Here is a 22,137-nt window from a genome sequence, read left to right on the forward strand (position 1 = left end):
AGAAGATATGGACGAAGATGAATGGAGCGAAATGGATGAATTGGCACTTTCTACCATTATGCTGACTTTGGCAGAAAGCGTTTACTTCAATGTAGCAGACGAGATGTCGTCTTATCAAGCATGGTTAAATCTGAGTGATCTTTATGAGAAGCAGAGTGCAGCTTCACAGGTATATTGGCTTAAGAAGCTTGTTGACTTGAAGATGAAAGAAGGGACACCTATGTCCAATCATCTAAATGAATTCAACACAATCTATAGTCAGCTGTCAGCTCAAGGTGTCAAGTTTGATGAACCTGTTAGAGCTATGTTCCTGTTGATCACATTGCCGAAAAGTTGGGACACTTTTCGCACAGCTTTGAGTAATTCTGCACCTCCAAATGGTTTGAACATAGCAGGTGTAGAAGGAAGTCTGCTTACTGAAGAAACCAATAGAAAGACAATGGACAAAGGCAAAGGAACAGCCTTAGTTGTCAGGGGAAGGACCAAAGAAAAGTACAAAGGTGGAAAGAGGAAGCAGTCTCGTAGCAAGTCCCGCAATGCTAAAGGCAAGAGTGACATAGAATGCTACCATTGTGGCAAGAATGGAAAGCAGAAAAAGGCAAAGAGAAAGCTGAAGACCATGGTGAGAAGAACAAGTCCTCAGTGAAGATTCAAGAAATAAATGTGACAAACACTGTTGCAGAGGATGACAGTCTAGTGTCAGAAGACATCTACTTCTTGAAGAATACAATGGACTCAGTTCTTCTTACATCATCTGACGGAAATGCACTGAGTGACTTGATTATAGACTCAAGGGCATCACTTCATGTGTCTCCAAACAAGGAGTGGTTTACCTCTTATGTGACCACTAAAGATCATGTTCAGCTAGGCAATGGGCAGACATGTGAGATCTTAGGTGTTGGAGATGTTCAATTGAAGTTTCAGAATGGCTCTTCTTTCACGCTGAAGAATGTGAGACATGTTCCCGCAATTACAAAGAGCTTGATCAGCACAGGTTTACTTGATGATGCTGGCTACGTCACCACTCTTGGACAGAACATGTGGAAGATATCCAAGGGTTCTATGACAGTAGCACATGGAGTAAAGTCTGGAGGACTTTACATGATTTATGTATCAAATGTCTCTAAAAATGTAATCAATGTAACCGAGCAGCCGAACGTTTCTTTGTGGCATAGCCGGTTAGGACATATGTCCAAGAAGGGAATGGAAATCTTGTCTCGTTCTGGTTATTTGCCTGGATTTTCATTTAATGATTTTGAATTCTATGAACATTGTCTGTATGGTAAGCAAACACAGCAGCCACATAAGCATAGAAGCAGTAGAAGAGATACACAGTTGGCACTTGTTCATAGTGATTTGTGTGGACCTATGCCTAACCTATCTCTAGGGGGAGCTTCTTACTTTATGAAATTTATAGATGATTACTCGAGGAAAGTATGGGTTTACTTTCTCAAGCACAAGGATGAAGCGTTTAGTGTTTTCAAAACGTTTGTGACACTTGTGGAGAATCAGAGTGGCAAGAAGCTTAAATGCTTACACACTGACAATGGTGGAGAGTATGTTTCAAAGGCCTTTCAGGACTTTTGTGAGTCAAAAGGTATAAAATGTGAACTTACTGCTCCTTACAATCCTCCTCAAAATGGTGTTGCTGAGAGGATGAATAGGACCATACAAGAGAAGGTCAGAAGTATGTTGTCTAATGCACAGCTGCCAAATGGGTTTTGGGCTGAAGCTGTATCAACAGCTGTTCATCTTGTAAATAGATCTCCTAGCAAGGTTTTGCAGAAGGATTCAGTGCCAGAGATGGTATGGTCAGGCAAAATGCCCTCATACAAGCATCTCAGAGTCTTTGGCTGTGAGGCATATACTCACGTTCCAAAGGAATTTAGGAACAAACTTGCAGATCCAAAGAGTTGAAAGTCCATCTTTCTAGGCTATGGTAATTCTGGTGAGATGGGGTACAGACTTTGGGATCCCGAATCCAGAAAGGTTGTCCGCAGCAATGATGTTCACTTTAATGAAGCCTAGTATCATTCTAAACCAGAGAGGGTTGAGGAGATTAGAAGAGTTGTCTTCCAAGAAGATGGACCTGCACGTGCAAGACAAAATGTTAGGGCTCAAGAGGAGCAAGGACAAGATAGATTGGAACCACAGGTTGTGGCTGAGCCTGAGCGACCTATTGTGCGTAGATCTGGACGTGTCACGCGACCTCCTGATAGGTTTGTTCCATCTATGAACTACGTCATGTTGACTGATTGAAATGAGCCTTCATGTTACAAGGAAGCAGTGCAAATGAAGGACTCCGGGAATTGGCAATTGGCCATGCAGTCACAGATGACAGCTCTGCATAAAAACCAGACATGGAAGCTAGTTAAATTACCACAGGGCAAAAAGGCTCTACCTTGTAAATGGGTTTACAGGTATAAGATCACCGCTCATGATAGTCAGCCAAAGTACAAAGCAAGGCTTGTTGCCAAGGGCTTTAAGCAAGAACAAGGCATTGACTTTGATGAAGTCTTGTCTCCAGTGGTCAAGATGACTACATTGAGATGCTTTCTTGCATTGGTTTCCATATTAGATTTGGTGTTGCACCAAATGGATATCAAGACAGCGTTCTTGCATGGTGATTTAGATGTGGAAATTTACATGCAGCAGCCAGAAGGGTTTGTTGAGAAAGGCAAGGAAGATTGGGTATGCCAGTTGTTAAAGAGTCTTTATGGCTTAAAACAATCACCGAGGGCATGGTACCATAAATTCCACAAGTTTATGCTTTCTCAAGGCTACAAACGTAGTGAGTTCGATCACTGTCTATATACAAAGAAGGCTAAGGATGGTAGTTGGCTGATCCTTATTTTGTATGTGGATGACATGTTGATTGCTGGCAAGCACTTGGAAGAAATTTCAGCTTTGAAGTCAAAGATGGCAAAATCGTTTGACATGAAAGACATGGGTGAGGCAAGTCATATACTTGGTATGCGCATTGAGAGAGACAGATCAAAGAAGTTGATTTGGTTATCTCAAACAGAGTATATTGACAAGGTTTTGCAACGTTTCAATATGGAGAAGGGAAAGGCACTGAGTGTTCCATTGCCACCATATGTGAAACTTAGCAAACAAGACTGTCCTGTGTTTGAGGAAGAGCAAGCTGAAATGGATAAGATTCCATAAGCGTCTGCAGTGGGTAGTTTGATGTATGCAATGATTGCTACTCACCTAAAAATTTCATTTGCAGTGGGAGTAGTAAGTCGATACATGTCAAACCCAGGCAAGAAACATTGGGAGGCAGTGAAAGGAATATTGAGATACCTGAAAGCTACAAAGAGTATGCGTATATGCTATGGGAGTCAGGAGCTAAGTGTAAAGGGTTTTACAGACTCAGATTATGCAGGTGACTTAGACAACCAAAGGTCTACGTCAGGGTATGTCTTTACATTGGCTGGTGGAGCAGTATCATGGCGTTCTAGATTACAAGATTGTGTTACTCATTCTACTACAGAGGCTGAATATGTTGCAGCATCAGAGGCATGCAAAGAATCAATTTGGCTTAATCGACTAGTAACAGATTTGGGAATCAAAGAAGAGATGCCTGTGTTATATTGTGATAGTCAAAGTGCTATACAATTGGCTCGCAATCCAGTTTATCACTCAAAGACAAAGCATGTGGATGTGAAGTATCATTTCATCAGGGAAATGCTCGAGGATAAGCAACTTCAGCTTGTCAAAGTTCACACCACAGAAAATCCTGTTGATCTACTTACAAAAGGACTTCCCTCAGAGAGCTTTGCGCATTTTTGCAAGCAGTTAGGTGTAGGGTAGTACATCACTTCTCTACATCTCTTGTATATTAGCTTGTATAGTAGCTTCTCTCACACTTAAAGTACCACATTGGACTTTAAGTGGGAGGTTGTTGGGGTATAAAGCCCAATGTGCTCACCCAGGTAAGTGGGCGGGCCGCCAGGTATGTACACATATTCTTTTGTAAAAACCTAATAAGAACTCTCTATGCTCTACACATTACAGTAGAGCGAGTTCACCATATCGTCGTGCTCTTCTTCTCGCACTCTCTCTCGCGTCGCACTTCCGCTCGTACTCCTTCAAAACAAAGAATGTTGAGAATGTGGATGTAAGGGAGTTAAAGGAACAAAAGGGACATTCAACATTGTTATTCATGGAATTTCAAAGAGAAATTAGAGACGCCTCCTTCTCTTGCCATTGTTATTGAAGATTTCTTCAAAACCCACTTTGGCATGTTTGGAATTATGGTCTATGGAGCCCACAAAGTGGGTAAGCAAGGAGCTCATGACTCGGAAGAACGGTGTTGGAATTAGGCCTGCAGAGAAACGCACACAGCTTGGAGAAGACAAAGGAAGCTCAAGGCACGCAATAGAGAGTGTATTACTTAGTGTACAATGGAAAGATAGATAGCCCTAGAGTGATGGGCGTATATACAATGCACAGGGGAAAAAACCTCCTAAAGAGGGAAAAAATGCGCTGGCGGTCCTAGTGTGTTCACACACATCACTACCACATGTATATGGTAACAAATCACCCCTCGAGTGATGCGGTGAACGAGAGCTGGCACATGAGTAAAGGGACGTGCCATGCCCTGAGGACATGATCAGTCCACAAAGCGGAATAAGCCCAAAGCTTTGCGGAAATCTTTGAGCTTCTCATGAGACAATGCCTTTGTAAAAAGATCTGCAAGGTTGTCCTGTGTTGGCGCGTAAGCCAACCTGATCTCTCCTACTGAGAGCCTCAATGTGCTTTGTGCGAGCATGAAAATTGGTTTCCTTGCAATTGCCAATGCGCTCTGACTGTCAGTGTAGATAGTGTTGGTAGTGTCCTGTCCAACACCTAAATTAGCCATAAGGCGTCTAAGCCATACACACTCAACCGTATCTGTGAAGACTGCCCTGTACTCAGTCTCACAATTCGAAGCGGCCACAGTAGGTTGCTTCTTGCTCAACCATGATATACATGAACTACCAAGCATGAAACAAAAACCACTTATGGACACTCATGTGTCAAAACAACCAGCCTAATCTGAGTCCGAAAAAGCATGTAAGTCTGGCGGCAATGATCCCCCCTTGGGATAAAACAAGCCAAGATGTAAAGTTCCACTAAGGTAGCGGAAAATCCTCTTGACAGCCTGCCAATGCTTAGACCCTGGGCTATGCATAGATCTGTTGACCTATGAGACTGCAAATTGAATATCTGGCCTCGTGTTGCATACATAAATGAGGCATCCAACAATAGATTGGTAAAGAGTGACATTTGCAAGATCACCAGCATCATGAAAATTCAATTTCAAACCAATTTCCATGGGAATGGCATAGGTTTGCAATCCTCAAGTCCAAACTTACATAGCAATGTCTCTATGTAACTTTTCTAACACAAGGAAATACCACCATCACACTGCTTAAACTGTATACCCAAGTAATGATGCAATAGTCCCAAATATTTCATCTTTAAAGTAGCATTCAAATCAGCCTTAAATTCAGCAATATGTCTCTCATTTGGTTTAGTGATCAGCAAATCATCTACATAAAGAACCACAATGAGAAGTATATCACCCTCACGCTTTACATAAAATGTGCTTTCTATTGGACTGTTACTAAAGCCTTGTTTGACCAAATGAGTGTCAGCTTTCTCATACCAAGCACAAGAAGATTGCTTCAACCCATACAAAGCCTTCTTGCATCTTCACACTTTGTCCTCTTTTCCTTTCTTGACAAAACCGTGAGGCTGCATTACATAAACTTCCTCAAATATGTCACCATTCAAGAAAGCAGTAACAATGTCTGATTGATGTACATCCCAACCAAAATGAGCTACCAATGCACATAGAAAATGCACAGTATTCATGCAACAAGTGGGAGCAAAAGTCTCTTCATAATCTATGCCTTTTTGTTGTGCATAACCCTTTGCAACAAGTCAGCCTTATGGCAATGGATCTTACCATCCGGCGTGTGTTTCAACTTGTAAACCCACTTTGTACCAGTGGCCTTTTTGCCAGGAGGCAAATCACATAAAGTCCATGTGAGTGCATCATATTTTGATTGCATGGCAGCCATCCAATTTTTTGAATTTTGTGCTTTATCAAAAGATAGAGGCTCCTCAACATCATGTAAGCTAGACACAACCAAAGCATAACAATCTAATGCATAAGATGCATGGCGAGAGCCTGAATGAGTACGACTAGACAAAGGTGCATCCAATTTACTTTCACGCAATGTATGCACCAACCATTTTGACATATCTCTAGCCTGGTCATTTTCAGCCCTTTCCTCATCAAGTACATCATGTATATCTGCATCAGTAATAGGTTGATCTATAACATTTTTAGAAACCCCCATAGGCTATACATTTGCATTATTGTCATTTACATTCGAACTTCCACCACTAAAAAGAGGCAACAAAGTGTCATAAATGTCATGTGAGCTTACATTACTGTCTCTAGTACATGACAGCAAGGGTTGAACAGAATCTTCCACAAATACTACATCCCGTGAAACCAGAATATGCGGATGATACAACCTGTAACCTTTGCTTTCACCACTATAACCAACAAAAATACATTTGACAGCCTTATCATCCAATTTCCTGCACTATGTTTGTGGCACCAAATTATATGCCAAACAGCCAAAAACACGCATGTGCTCAATAGAAGGCTTTCTATCATGCCATTCTTTATATGGAGTAGTATAATGCAAAGCTTTCGTAGGACACCTGTTAAGCACATAAGTGGCACACATGATGGCCTCAAGCAAAAAAGAATGCGACAAAGCTTGACTTTTGACCATACATTGTGCCATTTTCGTAAGTGACTTGTTTTTCCTCTCAACAACAACATTTTGTTGAGGTGTATAAGGCACTGTACATTGGTGTTTTATCCCATGACTAGCTAGAAATGCATTAAATTCATGAGACATATACTCACCCCCTCGATCGGAATGGAGGGTGCCCATAGTACATTTTGAGACATTTTCAGCCATAGCTAGAAATTGTTTGAAGCACATAAAAACTTAGGACTTCGCTTCAAGCGGAAATACCCATGCATGCGTGGAGTAATCATCAATGAAAGTCACAAAGTAAAGGTAATTGCCCAAGGACGGAGTTTGCATGGGCCCACAAACATCATTATGAAAAAGCTGCAACCTGCATGTGGCCCTAGCTAACCATCCTTTGGAGACTTCGAATGCTGCATCTTGCCGAAAATACAGGCTTCACAAACATGTTTGACAGGTGCTTCAAGAGGTGGCAAAGAAGCAACCATATCAGATTTCTGCAAACGCAGCAAACTGACAAAATTCAGATGACCAAAACGTGCATGCCAAAGTTTTGCATCTGAAATAGCCCTTGAATTTGCAAGTGTATTTGTAAAATTTTGTCCAAACTTGTCATACAAAGTGAGCTTATACAGCCCACGACACAAAAGCCCAGATGCAATAATTTCATCACCAAAACTGAGATCATAATCTGTACATCTGTCATCCAAAAATTTGACTACAAGTCTAAGTCTAGCAAGTGTGGATACAAACAAGAGATTCTTCTTGATCCCAGGTACGTAAAGTGCATCAACTAGTGCAAAAGAAATGCCATTTGTAGTACTAAGACAATCTTTCCAACTCCCTCAACCGGATAAGAGGCATTGTTGGCACAAGTGACTGAATTCCCATGAGGGACAGACTGAAGAGAGGTGAACAATTCATGATGTAAGGTAATGTGCTTTGTAGCACCACTGTCAAAATACCACACATGTGAATCTGCATCAACTAACATGCATGCATCATGGACAACAGGATTGTAAGTGCACTCTGCACTAAAAGCCCATTCTGCATCAACATCAGCAACAGAATCTCCTTTCACAAAAGACTCAACAATGGCTGCATTTGTAGTGGAACCAGCATTTGCATTGGAACCACCCTCTTTCTTCTTAGCCTCGTTGGCCTTCAACTTAGGACACTGCTTGATCAAGTGATCAGTAGCTTTACAATAATGGCAATGCATCTTCTTTTTGCCCTTATCACCAGAATTGCCAGACGAAGTGCTGCCAGCAGAAGCATTGGGAACATAAGTTTTGCCACTCGCAGCAGAACCATAAGAAGTGGATGAATTGCTCTTACCACCCTTTCTTTGAGAAGCAATAAAAGCCTGTTCAATTGCACGCTGTCTAGTCCTGTTTTTCCTGGAAAGTGACTCTTGCAACAGCAATGTGCATAATGCATCAACCTTGACAACTTCAGGATTTCCTTGGGTCATAAGTCTCCAAGTACTAGCAAAAGTCTGGTAAGAATCTCGTAAGGCATCAAGAACAGTCTGCACAAGGGAACTGTCTGAAATGACTTCACCTGTAGAAATGAGTTGTTCATTGATATCCTTGACACCAGCAAGGAAAGTGTCCATATCATCTTCCTCATGCATAATCTTAGATTCTAGCTCTTTATGCAGCAAAGTAATTTTAGCCTCATTGTGACTTGGATAAAGACCAACCAAAATATCCAAAAGCCTGTTTTGCAGATTTTCCTGAATAAATTTGAGGAACAATGGTCCGCTTCACAGACAACACAATCAATGCATGATCCTGCGCATCCTTTGAATCCCAGCGAGATTGTTCTATTGTAGGCAAAACAACTCTAATAGTAGCAATTCTTGCAGAAAGACCTGCAACATCCTCAACATTGCTTACATCCTCAGAACCAAGATGTACATCAATGCCCTGCACAATGTTCCAGACGCCCTTTGACACAAGAACATGTTGCATCATATAAGCCCACATAGGGTAATTGTCCCCATCCAACATGTCCTCAATAGCAAACATCTTGAACACATATGTGTTGTTGTCAGCCATGGTAAATGTTGCACCTGATGTGAAATTTTCCCAAAAATAGGAGAAACAAAGCGGGAACAGCACGTGCTATATAGCACAAACCGTAGAAGACTGTAAGGCACCTGTTATGCAAAAAACGGCATTGACAAAAATTTTGCACAAAATGACAAAATACCTTGTGCACTACTGCCTGTAGTGAAAACGGAGGCCGAAACGAGCCCAAATCAAGAATCTGAGCAGACTAAGCTCTATGAGCCCTCTCAAAATTTTTGTCGACCTGCGAACACTCGCCAAAGCTCACTAAAATCAGAGAAAGTGAGCAGACATGTGCTAGAGCTACTGACAATTGAGCAACCTGTTCTGATACTAATTGTTGGAATTAGGGTTGTAGAGAAACACACAAAGCTTGGAGAAGATCAAGGAAGCTCAAGGCACACAATAGAGAGTGTATTACTTAGTGTGCAATGGAAGATAGATAGCCCTAGAGTGATGGGCGTATATAAAATGCATGGGGGGGAAAACCTCCTAAAGAGGGAAAAAATGCCCCTGCGGTCCTAGTGTGTTCACACACATCACTACCACATGTATATGGTAGCAAACGGTCAATTGTATGCACCATGCCGGATGAGACCAAATGAAAGATTATCCTTGATAATAGATGGATCTATTTGTATGTGAAGATCATACTATTAAGCAACAAATAAGCGTCGCAAGGCATATGAGGAAAAGAATAAGAAAAACAAGGATATCTCTCATGAAGAAAATGTACCCAAAAAAGAGTCAAGTCCCTTGAGCAAAAAGGTATGCAAGACCTATGAGGCCGAGTTACAATTGAAAATATGCTTTTGGAATTGCAATGAATACCCATGGAATGCGGGGGTTGGCATTGATGAACTAACAAGCAAAGCCGGTGTTGTACTTCTTGTTGAAACTAGGGAGCATGATACACAAAGGATTAACGGCTTGGAGGATTACAATGTACATTCATTGATGTGGTCAAAGAATCTCAAGCAACGGAGAGAGCAAGGAGAGGTAGCATGTATGGTTAAGAAAGGATTGGAAGATTTTGTATCAATTGTGAAAGATGACAAGTACAAACGTTATGTATGGCTGAAAATTATGACACCAAAAAGAGCACCCATTTTAGTAGCTAGTTGCTACATTCCTCATCATGATTCACCCTTTTATGCTTGCATGGATAGAGATCAACCATTTTTTGATCTAGAAGAGAACATTGCTTATTTCAAAGGTGAAGGTGATGTTATTGTATTTGGAGATATGAATCGTCGCACAAAAACATTGCAACATGATAGTCAATAATTTGATATGCCATACATTTCAAGGGAGTCATAGGAAGTTCACTTGTATGATCATACTTCAATGGATGAAAAAGAGCCGGATCACTATGGAAAGTTACTTTTACACATGTGTAATAGCATGAATATGCTCATTGCTAATGGTGTATCTTTGTGGAGTAGAACCAATGGATTTACATGTAGAATACATAATGGGGATAGTGTGATTGACTATATGCTACTCTTTGAAGCCATCATGTATCGCATAAAGAGTTTTATGTTTGGCCAATGGACCTCCGAATCAGACCATCGGACCTTATGTATCAACCTTGCGTGTGGAGAAGCAACTAAACATGCTAATCTCAGTCAAAGGGAAGAGAATTTATCACTATGTATGGATTTCAAACGCGCATCAATGTACATTGAAATGGTTGAGCAAAAGTTATGGATGACAAAGCTTCAATATGAGGCACCATTGGAAACTAACTAAATGAGAAGCTTTCAAGAAAGTTATTTGTTCTTGTGCCGAAGAATGCTTTCCCATAAAGCATCTCCATGGTATCCAACAAAGATAGATCACGCAAAAGGGAAGAAATGTGCACTCCGAGCAAACTTTTCCGAGCTTATGCAAACACGAGCGATATTTAGCTGAACGTCTCAATATAAAATAGGCCATATAAGGTGGTAGCCAAATTAAAGGCAAAATTTTAATATACAAGAATCTTTGACATTCGATATTTCTAAACAAATTTCAATTTTTTAAAGGAATAGAAATAGTGATCAATCTGAAATATGTCTTTTGCTAGATGCAAGTATGTCCCTACAATCTATTTTGTGTTTCTTTTTGTAAGAATCTATTGAGATACTGTGGTTGAAAAACGCAGAGGCGACACATGGGGGGGGGGGGGAGAGAGAGAGAGAGAGAGAGAGAGAGAGAGAGAGAGAGAGAGAGAGAGAGAGAGAGAGAGAGAGAGAGTTGTCATGCACCAAAAAGGGCGAGAGAGAGAGAGAGAGAGATGCCATTTGTCCCACTAGAACGTGATTTTTGGATGGAGTGTGACACAAGCAAGGCAGTAGAGACACAAATTAATTGCTTCATGATCATCTGGATACAATCCCTGGCAATGGCGCTACGAAAGATTTCCAAAGCCTGCAAGGCTTCGATGGAGTATGCTCTCTCGCTCTCTCTCTCTCTCTCTCTCTCTCTCTCTCTCTCTCTCTCTCTCTCTCTCTCTCTCTCTCTCTCTCTCTCTCTCTCCAGCATGCACAATGTGGCGAGATGGTGGGGTTACACCTCCGGTTTGTTGTGGGGTTGGGCCACGATCAGCGAGCGGAGAAGGCAGTGACCATCGTGATGCAGGGAGCCTCCATGGTGTTAACCACCATCACTCACATTCCTATCACCTACGACCGACGCTGTATTATTTATTTGGTAGAGTCAGGTACTGAGCTTGTCGGTCCAATAGGAAAAGGGTAAGAGTGATCGCCGATAAGAAGCACACTCTAACTGGAACATTCAAGGGATTAGTTGGCTAAGCATGGGCGCCCAAGTGTGAATGGGGCGAGCTCATATAAAAGTCAACTAAACCTAAAATTCACTCATTCTCTCATTTGTGCAATTGAAGAGTGCTCTTGCTCCATCTCCATCTTCTTCTTCTTCATCTCCTTGTGTGTATGTGTGTGTGTATGCGTGAGAGAGAGAGAGAGAGGGTGCGATCAAGCATTGCGGCGACACAACGGCGGCGAGGCGGTTGAGCGCAGCGTAGCCGCGTCTCCCTATCCTTCACAGCGAGGAATCCTCAACGATAGAAAGAGTAGAGAAGTGAGTGACACACCATCATCTTCTTTGAGATTACTAGTTTAGGCTAGTTGCATGCTTGGAGCCATTTGTGGCTCGCACACAGTGTATTGGCAAGTGCCTTGCATTGACATGTGCGACATACGCGCACATTTTTGGTGCTGTTGTCCGGGAATGCCATACACTAAGCTTGAATGCCACTTTGTGCTTCTTTTGTGGTGCAATTTCAATTGTAGGAAAGGTAGGGAAGAAAGGTGCATGTGTTGAGAAGAAGGATTTTGTTTTTGCTAGTGTGTATTTCTTGTTAATGAAGTTTTGAAAGGTACTGTGTTCTGTTTTCTCTATGATAAGGTGTTAGTATTAAGGTTGTTAGTTCTGTGTAATGTAAAGTACAATAAGTAGGAAGTAGATCTGTGAGAGCTAATGAAGTGTGTTAGTGTGTAACAGTAGGTGTATTAGTTGTAAGTAGGTAGGTAGAGAGTGCGTGTGCTTGCGGGCAGACCGCGACGACCTTATCCCCCAAAAAAAATTTAAAGGTAGGACCGAGATCGGGAATATCTCCCAGACCCAAGCCGAGACCATAGCCCAAGCTCATGCTCAAGCTCAGGCCTCAGTCACCCTTTAAAATTACGTATTTAGCTTCACACGTGGCTAAAAATCGACCTTTTTTTAGGACCAATGGAGCTTCAAGTGACCGAACGTTGTGCTGTAAAGCACACCGCGACCGTCTAAGTGATATGCTCCTTTCGAGCTATCACACACTTTAATAAAAAACCGATCATTAAAAAACATAAAAAAAAGAAAACGAGTAAAAAACGGACGCCTAAAAAAGTAAGCGGTTAACCTTCGAGGTTATTCGCCGACGCTTGTAGGGTGTCAAAGGCACATGCATCTGCGCTCTGGTCGTGTGCTAGAGATGGAGCAACTACAGAGAATTTTGACTTACGCGAGTTCTCAATATCCACCTACCTTAGGTTCCGGGCCCTTGGCGGGGACCCAAGGTAGTACAAACCAAGACCCGAACATAGCGGCTAGTGACTCTTCCTCTGACTACGACGTCATGGAGGGTTTCTCAAAGCCTAATCCCGATAGCTCAAGCCAAGACATGCATGCCATAGGCCCACGGTCCGGGCCGAGCGTGCTGAGCCGCTTGAAGGAAACCTTTAGTAGAGCCACTCGCTCCGAACATGGAGCTAATGATGTAAATGAGGGGGGTGGGGAAGTAAATTCTCCATTCATGACCAACGTAGACCCTATGCCCTTAGAGAATGTGCACGTGAATACTTCATTCACTGCACCTCCCGACTCTTCAAAGCTATTCCCCTCCGAGGTCATATTACCCGATGGTAGAAGCCTTGCCAAAGTGCAAGAGGTTGAGCGATATATCATTGCGGCTAGGGAAAAGGAAGTCGAGAGCTTACTCAAGGTGGAGCAACGAAGAGAGTTAAAAGCGAAAGCCCCTATGTCAATATCCTTGCTAAGAGAGCAATCAATTGCTCCTGACTTAGCAACCACTAAGGGCCAACCCTTAGAAAGCAACATTGCATCTAGCTCAAAGGACACCCCTAGCACCTCAATCCTAAATGGAGTGTTCTTAAATGAGAACTGGGAATACCAACTACAAACGGAAACTCTAACCGACCTATACACAGGTCACACCTATCACGTGGGTTGGTTAGATGACCTACAATCCACAACGGGTGCTACTAGTGTGGAGGATCAACAACAAAGAGTTTGTGAGGTTATCCATAGGTCATTGAGTTAGAGAGACAAAACAAGGGGATCAACATGCCTTCAGTGGGTCTTGTGAGATTCTTGGACACAGGAAAGGCTAAACAACCGACCTTATCACAAATGGAGACTCCCTCGGTAAGTTGGATAGATCCTCCATATGTTGTTTCGTTAGGGGTCTCAGTGCAATATGAGCCCACAAGTGATAGCTTTACCTTTCCAACTCTAGCTCATCTTTCCCTTGATGACACCATGGCTACCATGCCTACCCCAATGATGGGCATGCGAAGAAACACGCCACGGACCTCATTTGTTAGTAAAGCACCGCTACATGGTAGCTCAATGCCTACAACAGTACCTACAAGTGTGTACCAATCGTATGCACCTATGAGTCATCGCACTCATGTAGCCCCTACCCCTCCCATTGTTTCAACTACCCATGCTCCACAACCACAACACCCAAGTTCTTATTTCCATGGGACTATACCAGCTAGCATTAGCATGTCACATCCGACGTTTGCTATGCCTAGGGCCACCCATATGAACTTTGGGCCACCACATGGCACAACATTGTACCCAACGTGGAACCCAAGGGCTTCCTATGCGCCAAGCCCAATGTCAATACCTACTCCACATGTAGTCTCTGGAGCGCCTTCACCCATGGTGCCTGCTCACTTAGGTGACTTGGCAACATTTGCTCAAGCTATCGGTCGATCTATTGCTGAGAATATGCGTAACACGCCTGATAGAGATCCTAGAAGTAAGGCAGTACAAATAGCCAAGCTCACACAAAAATTTAGTGGAGACGGGGATGTGAGAAAGCATATCAAAGTGTTTGAACACATATGCAATTCTCTAGGAGAACACAATGACCTGCATAAGAGCAATGCTTTAAGCCTAACCTTAAGTGAAAAGGCTGGGGATTGGTATAGAACCGTAAGGGTGGAAGAAAAAACGATTTACCCTACTCTTAGGAGACTGTTCTTGAAAGAATACGTACGAGAGGGAGTGCTTTGGGGAGTATCCTCTCAACTCCAGAAATCCCAACAAGAGGAAGGAGAGTCGGTGAGAGAATTTATTAGTCACTTGAAGCATTTGAATTCTCGTTGTAATCCAAATGAGTGCTTCAATAATAATCAATTGCTTGATAGATTCATTAGGGGGTTACGACATGAGGATATATACAATGGCCTAGTCATTAGAGGTATCACCACTTGGGAAGCAGTCACCACCAATGCGATCCAATTGAAGGATAATTTAATGATTCAAGGAGAAAGAGTGTTTGTTGAGCCTAAATCTATTAGCTCACAAGCATCAGGGCATCAACTAATGACCCTAAAGCCTATTTCTAAGGAGCCAAAGATATCTGAAATGACTTTAAAGATATCTCACCAAGGCTATTCAAGAGATTCTTAGAGACAATCGTGCTCCGCAAAACAATCATATGTATCCAAGAAGGGAGAAACAATGGTGCTCAGTATGCTATGGACCGCATAGTACCAATGAATGCCCTACTTTTAGAGTAAAATTCAATGGGAATTGCAATGCCTATGGAAGGTATGGTCATCAAGCTAAGGATTGCATAGTATTTAAGCGCGCGAGGGCTAATAGACCAACCTTAGCATGGAGAGACACACCTCGAGTGCCTGCATTGATGCGGGCCCCACCTCTTGAACAAACAACACAACACATGGTCCCTAGGGCCCAAAATGTTGTTCAAACAACACCATTACCACCTCCAGTGCTAGGACCACAACCACCACATTCGAGAATCACTTCTGTGAATCAAGTGGGTTGTGAGTCATCTGTTGCTTGTTTGGAAGGGTGTGAGGAAGATATAGACCCTAATATTGCCTATGGGATGGATGTGCTTGAAGAATGTCCACAATACTACATGGAGGACTATTGGAGACAAGTCAAACTTGTATATCAAGTAGCTGCTCTTGCGGCAAGAGGCCAAAATATCAATTACACTACTAAGAGAACACCTCTTCAATGCTATGAGTGTGGAGGTCCGCATCATGTAGCCGAGTGTCCTATTAGGCTACAAAAGAACGCCTTTCGAATGCAAACCAATCAAGCAAGCACGTCTACAATGCCGATACTCATGTGTAATCTATGTGGCATAGATCATTTGATTGCCCAATGTCCAAATAATCCAAATGCACCGAAGATCACGCCATTAAAATTGATTGAAGTTATCGAGGAGCCATCACAAAGTACACCTGTGGTACCAGTAAACGTACTCACATGATCGATGCTCGAAAAACAAAATTATACTCTTCAGGAAAGAGACACGGCATCAATCGTCCAATCTTAAAAAAAGAAGAAAACACGAAGGAAGGGATCGCAAAAAGTAGCGAAGTCAGACCCCAGTTCAAAGACCAACATAGGGACTGGTGACGACCCCGTATATATGAACGACGCTAAAGAGGATTCTGATTCAGGTGAAACCATGGAGACCAAAATGACCACTAAGATAGAAACCAACAAGGAAGATCTTCATGAGCCACAATGGCAAGGATCCAAGAAGAAGATAGGAACTTATCCAAACCCTATAGAGGATATTGAGCGAGTCAAGCAATTAAGGAGTTTGGTAGAAGATACCCAAAGGGATCTAGAACCAACACCTAGGAAGATCCATATTATAGACATTGTGTTCCCTACACAACAACCTCACCAAGTCCATAGACCCTTATCCATACCTAGTGTCATCCAAGAAGAAAGTGACTTAAAGTCATGGGAAAGTGGGCGTATTCACTTCTTGATGGAAAGAATGTTTACAAAGGGACTACTTGATCCTATCGAAGGCCCAATGGAGATCCCATCTTCCCCACATCAAGGGACTGAATCCCAAAAGGTGCTGTTAAACATTGCCAAATTGATGGATTTCATGTCTTCAGAAGTTAGAACCACCATCATGTCCAAACTATATAAAGACCCTGAGCTAGTCTCAGCTCTTCGAGCCTTCCTCAATGGAGAACTGAAGTTTAGGCTACCACAATTTGCACAGATGGATGGAGCTGGGGAGATGCCAATAGACGAGGAACACTTAGATCCACAACCCAACCTAGATGAGAACCTTGTTATAGAAATACCTGTTAACAAGTTGGGACAATACTTTGAGGGTGATGAACCCAATGCGACCATACCAATCACTACTAAGGGATTAACTACTAAGGGATTAACTATGAAGGGAATCCTTGATGGTGGCGCTGGGGTTAGCATTGTGACTAAAAATTGCTGGGAAACTATGGAAAGACCTCACCTTGCGACCACAACCATAGTAGTGAAGATGGCCAATGGGTCTATTGTTAAACCTATTGAGATGCTAGAAGATCTCAAGATCAAGGTCTTTGGACATAAAATAAGAATTACCTTCATTGTTATGGATTCCTCCAAACACACTATGGCATTGGAGATGATCTTAGGACGTCCTTTCATGAGAGAAGCAAAAATGGTGCATGACTGGTCTAAAAACCATGTCTACCTGCAGTTCTGTCATTAGAGTGGATCTGGTCGAGCACATCCTCTAGGAAACAGGTTTATAATTGATCATAGATCTGACACCACAATTCACTCGGCCCCATTGCAGTATTGTTACACGTGTAAAGCGGCCACTAATGTTGGGGAAGATTCTCCTTATATGGATGTACTACCTGGGATGACAGAGTCAGACAATGTGGATTGGGTCCACCTAGTAGCAACCATAGACACTTGGGGAAATAGGGGGACGACTTGAGAAACACCTGAGGGGGATGAAATACCACCACTCGTACCCTTAAATATGCTAGAAGCAATGCATATAGCTTCTGATAACCTACAAGATGAAGGTTGACTGGCATTGGAACCAGTAGCGTCTCACAAGACTATAGCCCACACGATTTGGGGTCAGAATCATCAATTGAAATTGACTCTAAGGACGAAGAATCTGAGTTAAATCTTAGTGCAAATGTGGGAAAAAACCATTCAGGGCCTAGTGGTAACCTAGATGACAATCTATCCAAGGGAGCAGAACACACAAGTAGTGATTCATCTAGTGACTCTTCACTAGAGATCGGTCGTACTTGAGAATTAAACAAGAAGAGTAAGAGATATAAGAGGCAACGATATCGAGAAAATGTGCATGCTAGAATAAATGAAAAGAAATCTACCACAGAATAGCTTAATTATATAGGGGCATGTGATGCTCATCGAAAGTTGGTAGATAACTGGGGTGAATACCTTCAAAGCGTTATGTGGTGTAGTCCACAACCCATTACATCGCACAATTAGAGGCTACAGAGAAGCCAAAGTTGAGCCATACCGTAAGGAGACGACAAAATTGAGAGTTAGCTCAACAACAAAAGGAATCGGAAGTGAAATCACAGTCCACAGAACAACAGGACCCCACAAACTTGCACGTGAACATTTCAAATCCTATACCATAGAGGAACGTAAGGTTGTGTATACAAAGGCTCAAATAAAACCTATCGATGGGAGCAATGGAGTGTATGACGGTCCAATGATAGTTAAGGAAATAGAGTTAGCAGACCCAGGAGAAGAGTCCAAACCTATTTTCATTGCCCAAGATCTGATAGAGACTGAGGAGTTTGTACTTAAAGAACTTCTCAAGTAATTCACGGATATATTTGCCTGGACATATCATGATATGAAAGGTGTTCCACCTTCCGTGGTGCAACACACAATCCCCATGAATAGAATGGCTAAACCAGTTCAGCAACGACCCTACCTAATGAATCCTAAATATGCAAAAATAGTTCAAGAAGAGATTGAAAAGCTTGTGGAATGCGGATTCATATACCCTATTGAGCACTCAGAATGGGTGTCTCCAATAGTGATTATGCCAAAAAAGAATAGGAAACTCAGAGTGTGCGTGGATCTCAAGAAGGTCAATGCTGCCACTAGGAGGGACCATTACCCCTTGCCATATTCAGAACATGTGCTTGAAAGAGTTGCAAGGAAGGAAGCTTATAGCTTTTTAGATGGGTACTCTGGCTACAATCAAATCACAATTGCGCTGGAGGACCAAGCTAAAACAGCCTTTATAACCAAATTTGGAGTGTTTGCATTTTGTGTTATGGATTTTGGCTTAACCAATGCCCCTGCTACCTTTCAAATATTAATAAATACTGCTTTTAGAGAATATTTGAGGGAGTTTTGTGAAGATTTCTTAGATGACCTTCGTGTTTATTCCTCTTGGATAGAACATTTATCATGCTTATGAAAAGTGTTTGAGAAGTGTAGATTGTATCGCATCTCCTTAAACCCTTTCAAATGCGAATTTTGGGTTAAACATGGAGTCATTTTAGGGCATATAGTGTCCAAAAATGGGATTTCCACAGATGAAAGCAAAATTAAATCCATTGCTAAATTGCCACCACCTACAAACTATAAAGGAGTTCAAAGGTTCATGGGCCATGGTGGTTATTACCGACGGTTTATTTTAAACTTTTTCGAGATAGCTCGTCCTTTGTACAAGCTTCTTATTGAGTTCCAATGGACTGCGGAGTGTGACCGTGCTTATGAGTCATTGAAAAAGACCTTGACTAGCACTCCTATTCTACGAGTGCACGATTGGAATGTAATTTTTCATGTGCAGATTGATGCAAATCGAGCTTTGCTATTGGGTGTGGTCTAGCTCAACCAGAAGAACATAAACTGGACTACCCCATTAGCTTTGCAAGTCGTCAATTGAATGATGCCGAGAGAAACTACACCACTACAGAGCGAGAATGTTTAGGTATGATTTATGCAGTGAAGAAGTTTCGCTACTACCTTCTGGCCAACAAGTTTGTGTTCTATGTTGATCATCAAGCCTTGTTGTATCATGGCGGATCGTTTGTCTCGCATACCCAATGGTGAAGCCCCTACTGGAGTCAATGATGAGTTGCCCGATACTTCTCTATTCCTAGTCGAAACCATACCTGAATGGAGTAAGAAGATTGTGAACTTTCTAGTTAATGATTTTCCACCCAAAGAGCTTCGTAAAGACATAGCTCAAAAATTGTTAAAAGAATTTGAACCTTACTCTCTCATTGCCGGAAATTTCTACAGGCTATGGAAGGATAATATTCTTAGACGTTGTGCCCGTGAAGATGAGTATTTATACATACTACAAGAAGCCCACATGGGTATAGCTGGAGGACATTTCTCAGGGGAACTCACAGCTAGAAAGGTGCTGCAATCAGGCTATTGGTGGCCTACCTTATTCAAGGATGCCCTTACATCCTTTTAAAGTGACTCAACCATTTGAAAAATGGGGTTTGTACTTTGTAGGCCCAATTAGTCTGGTAGCTCGTAGCACTCAATCTCGATATATTATCGTTGCCACTGACTATGTGACAAAGTGGGTGGAAGCCAGGGCGACACGTAAGGCCGATGCGAGGTCAACTGCCAAGTTTCTCTTTGAGAACATTATTACAAGATCTTGTTGTCCCTTTGAGATTGTCAGTGATAATGGTACTCATTTTATAAATGGACTAATAAAAGAACTCACTACCAACTTTATGATAGCTCACCATAAGTCCACACCTTATTATCCACAAGCAAATGGCCAAGATGAGAGCACCAACAAGACCTTAATCTCTATCTTGACCAAAACGGTGGAAGCTCATCGCACAGATTGGGATTTAAAGCTTACATCAGCTTTATGGGCTTATCGTACTGCGTACAAAGTTGCCATTAACTGCACACCATTTAAGATGGTGTATGGCCAAGAAGCGGTTATGAAATGGGAGTTTGTCGTTCTTAGTCTTCGAGTAGCTTCTCAAGAAGTTTGGGATGGTAACCCCTTAGTTGAGCGATTATATATCCTTGAAAGGCTAGATGAAGAAAGGCAATTAGCTGTGCAAAATGTACTTCTGGAGAAAGATAGGAGGAAGAAATGGTTTGACCATCATCTAAAGAACAAAGATATCAATGTTGGTGCTAAAGTCCTTATGTATGGAGTGCGTAACGAAAAGAAAAAGTTGAAATATGCGGGAAAATGACCATATAGAGTATGTGAGATCACCCCACAAGGAACCATTCATGTGGAGACTCTTGATGGAGTTGAAACCATTGGATTCCTCAATGGGAGAAAATTTAAAAGATACTATGATTCTTTAAGCCAAGAGGAGCTACGTGCCATCCATACCAAAAAGGCGGCCAAGGCACAAACAGAATTGAAGAAGTACAAGCTCAAGCTGAGGCTAAGGAGCGACAACAACGCATAAGATGGAAACGAGAGGCTAACCTTGGAGTCACACATGCATCCCACGTTGAAACCGACGAGGATTGGTTGGACTCTGACACACCTCTACGATATACGCTATTGAGCTAAACAGCACCTATGGAAAAGTGCTATATAATGCCTTATTGGACATGGCTGCTAAATATAATATGCTATCATATGGGGTGTGGTGTCAGTTAGGGAAGCCACCTCTATCTCAGAGTATTATCCAAGTCAAGGGTGTCAACAAGAAAAAAACTTCGGTTTTTGGAATCTGGCACACTTCTGTCAGTTATGGCACACTTTTTGGAATCTGGCACACTTCTGTCAGTTATGACAATGGGGTTGTAGCTCAAGACTTTTTGGTCATGCGTGTTGGAACTATGGAGGGTAATATAAACCTAGGACGCACGTGGATGATAGCCACCAAATGCACTATTGATTGGGGGACAGGGGGTGTCACAATACAGAAACAAACTCTTAGCCCTGCCACTCAAGCCATAGTCCCTGAGATATTGCCTCTTAAGGAAATAAAATCCAAAACATTGCATGTCCAAGAGGTTGAACCATATGTCCCCATAGCCCAACTCTCTAGAGCTTCAACTGATGTAGTTGAAATAAAGCTTGAGACACACAAGACCCATCCCAATATAACAAAGAAAACATACAAGTGGGTCCCTAAAGCTTCTTTAACGACCATAGCCAGTGCTAAAAGACAGGAGCCTGGTAAGAGACGTACCATTTTCCCCAAGAAATGTAAAGAAACGTTGTGCTGGATTCCTAAAAAATTATTGGAAGCCCAAGGCTACTATAAAGAAAATGATCATGCCAAAACGTAAATTGTGCTCTTACTTGTCATCGGGCCCATGTGAGCTCAATCTTGTGGCTCCAAAACAAATTGAAGATCGCGGAAAGGAAAAAATCACGGAATGCTACACACCTACTCCTGAGCTAGTTTGGGTACCGAAGAAAGAACAATTTGTTCCACCTAGCTCAGGAATAGCAAAATCAAATGAAGCTTCTTGCTCTTCGTGTAGTTCCTGTACGAAAATAGAAGCTTCGACACAACCTCCACCTACCATTGTACATATCCATACAAGCAAGAAAGAGTTTGCACCTCCCGTTGTAAGTTCACCACCTACAACAATGTTGCAAATAAAATCATGGGAGAGTACCTTACCACCCTTGAAACTAGATGAAACTCATAGGGCGGTCAAAAACTATTGGTTAAAGCCTTCACCCACAACAACTTGGAACAATTGGTTTCAAA

Source organism: Adiantum capillus-veneris, chromosome 22 (assembly GCF_014529385.1).
Source record: "Adiantum capillus-veneris isolate H3 chromosome 22, ASM1452938v2, whole genome shotgun sequence".
Classification (NCBI taxonomy): Eukaryota; Viridiplantae; Streptophyta; class Polypodiopsida; order Polypodiales; family Pteridaceae; genus Adiantum; species Adiantum capillus-veneris.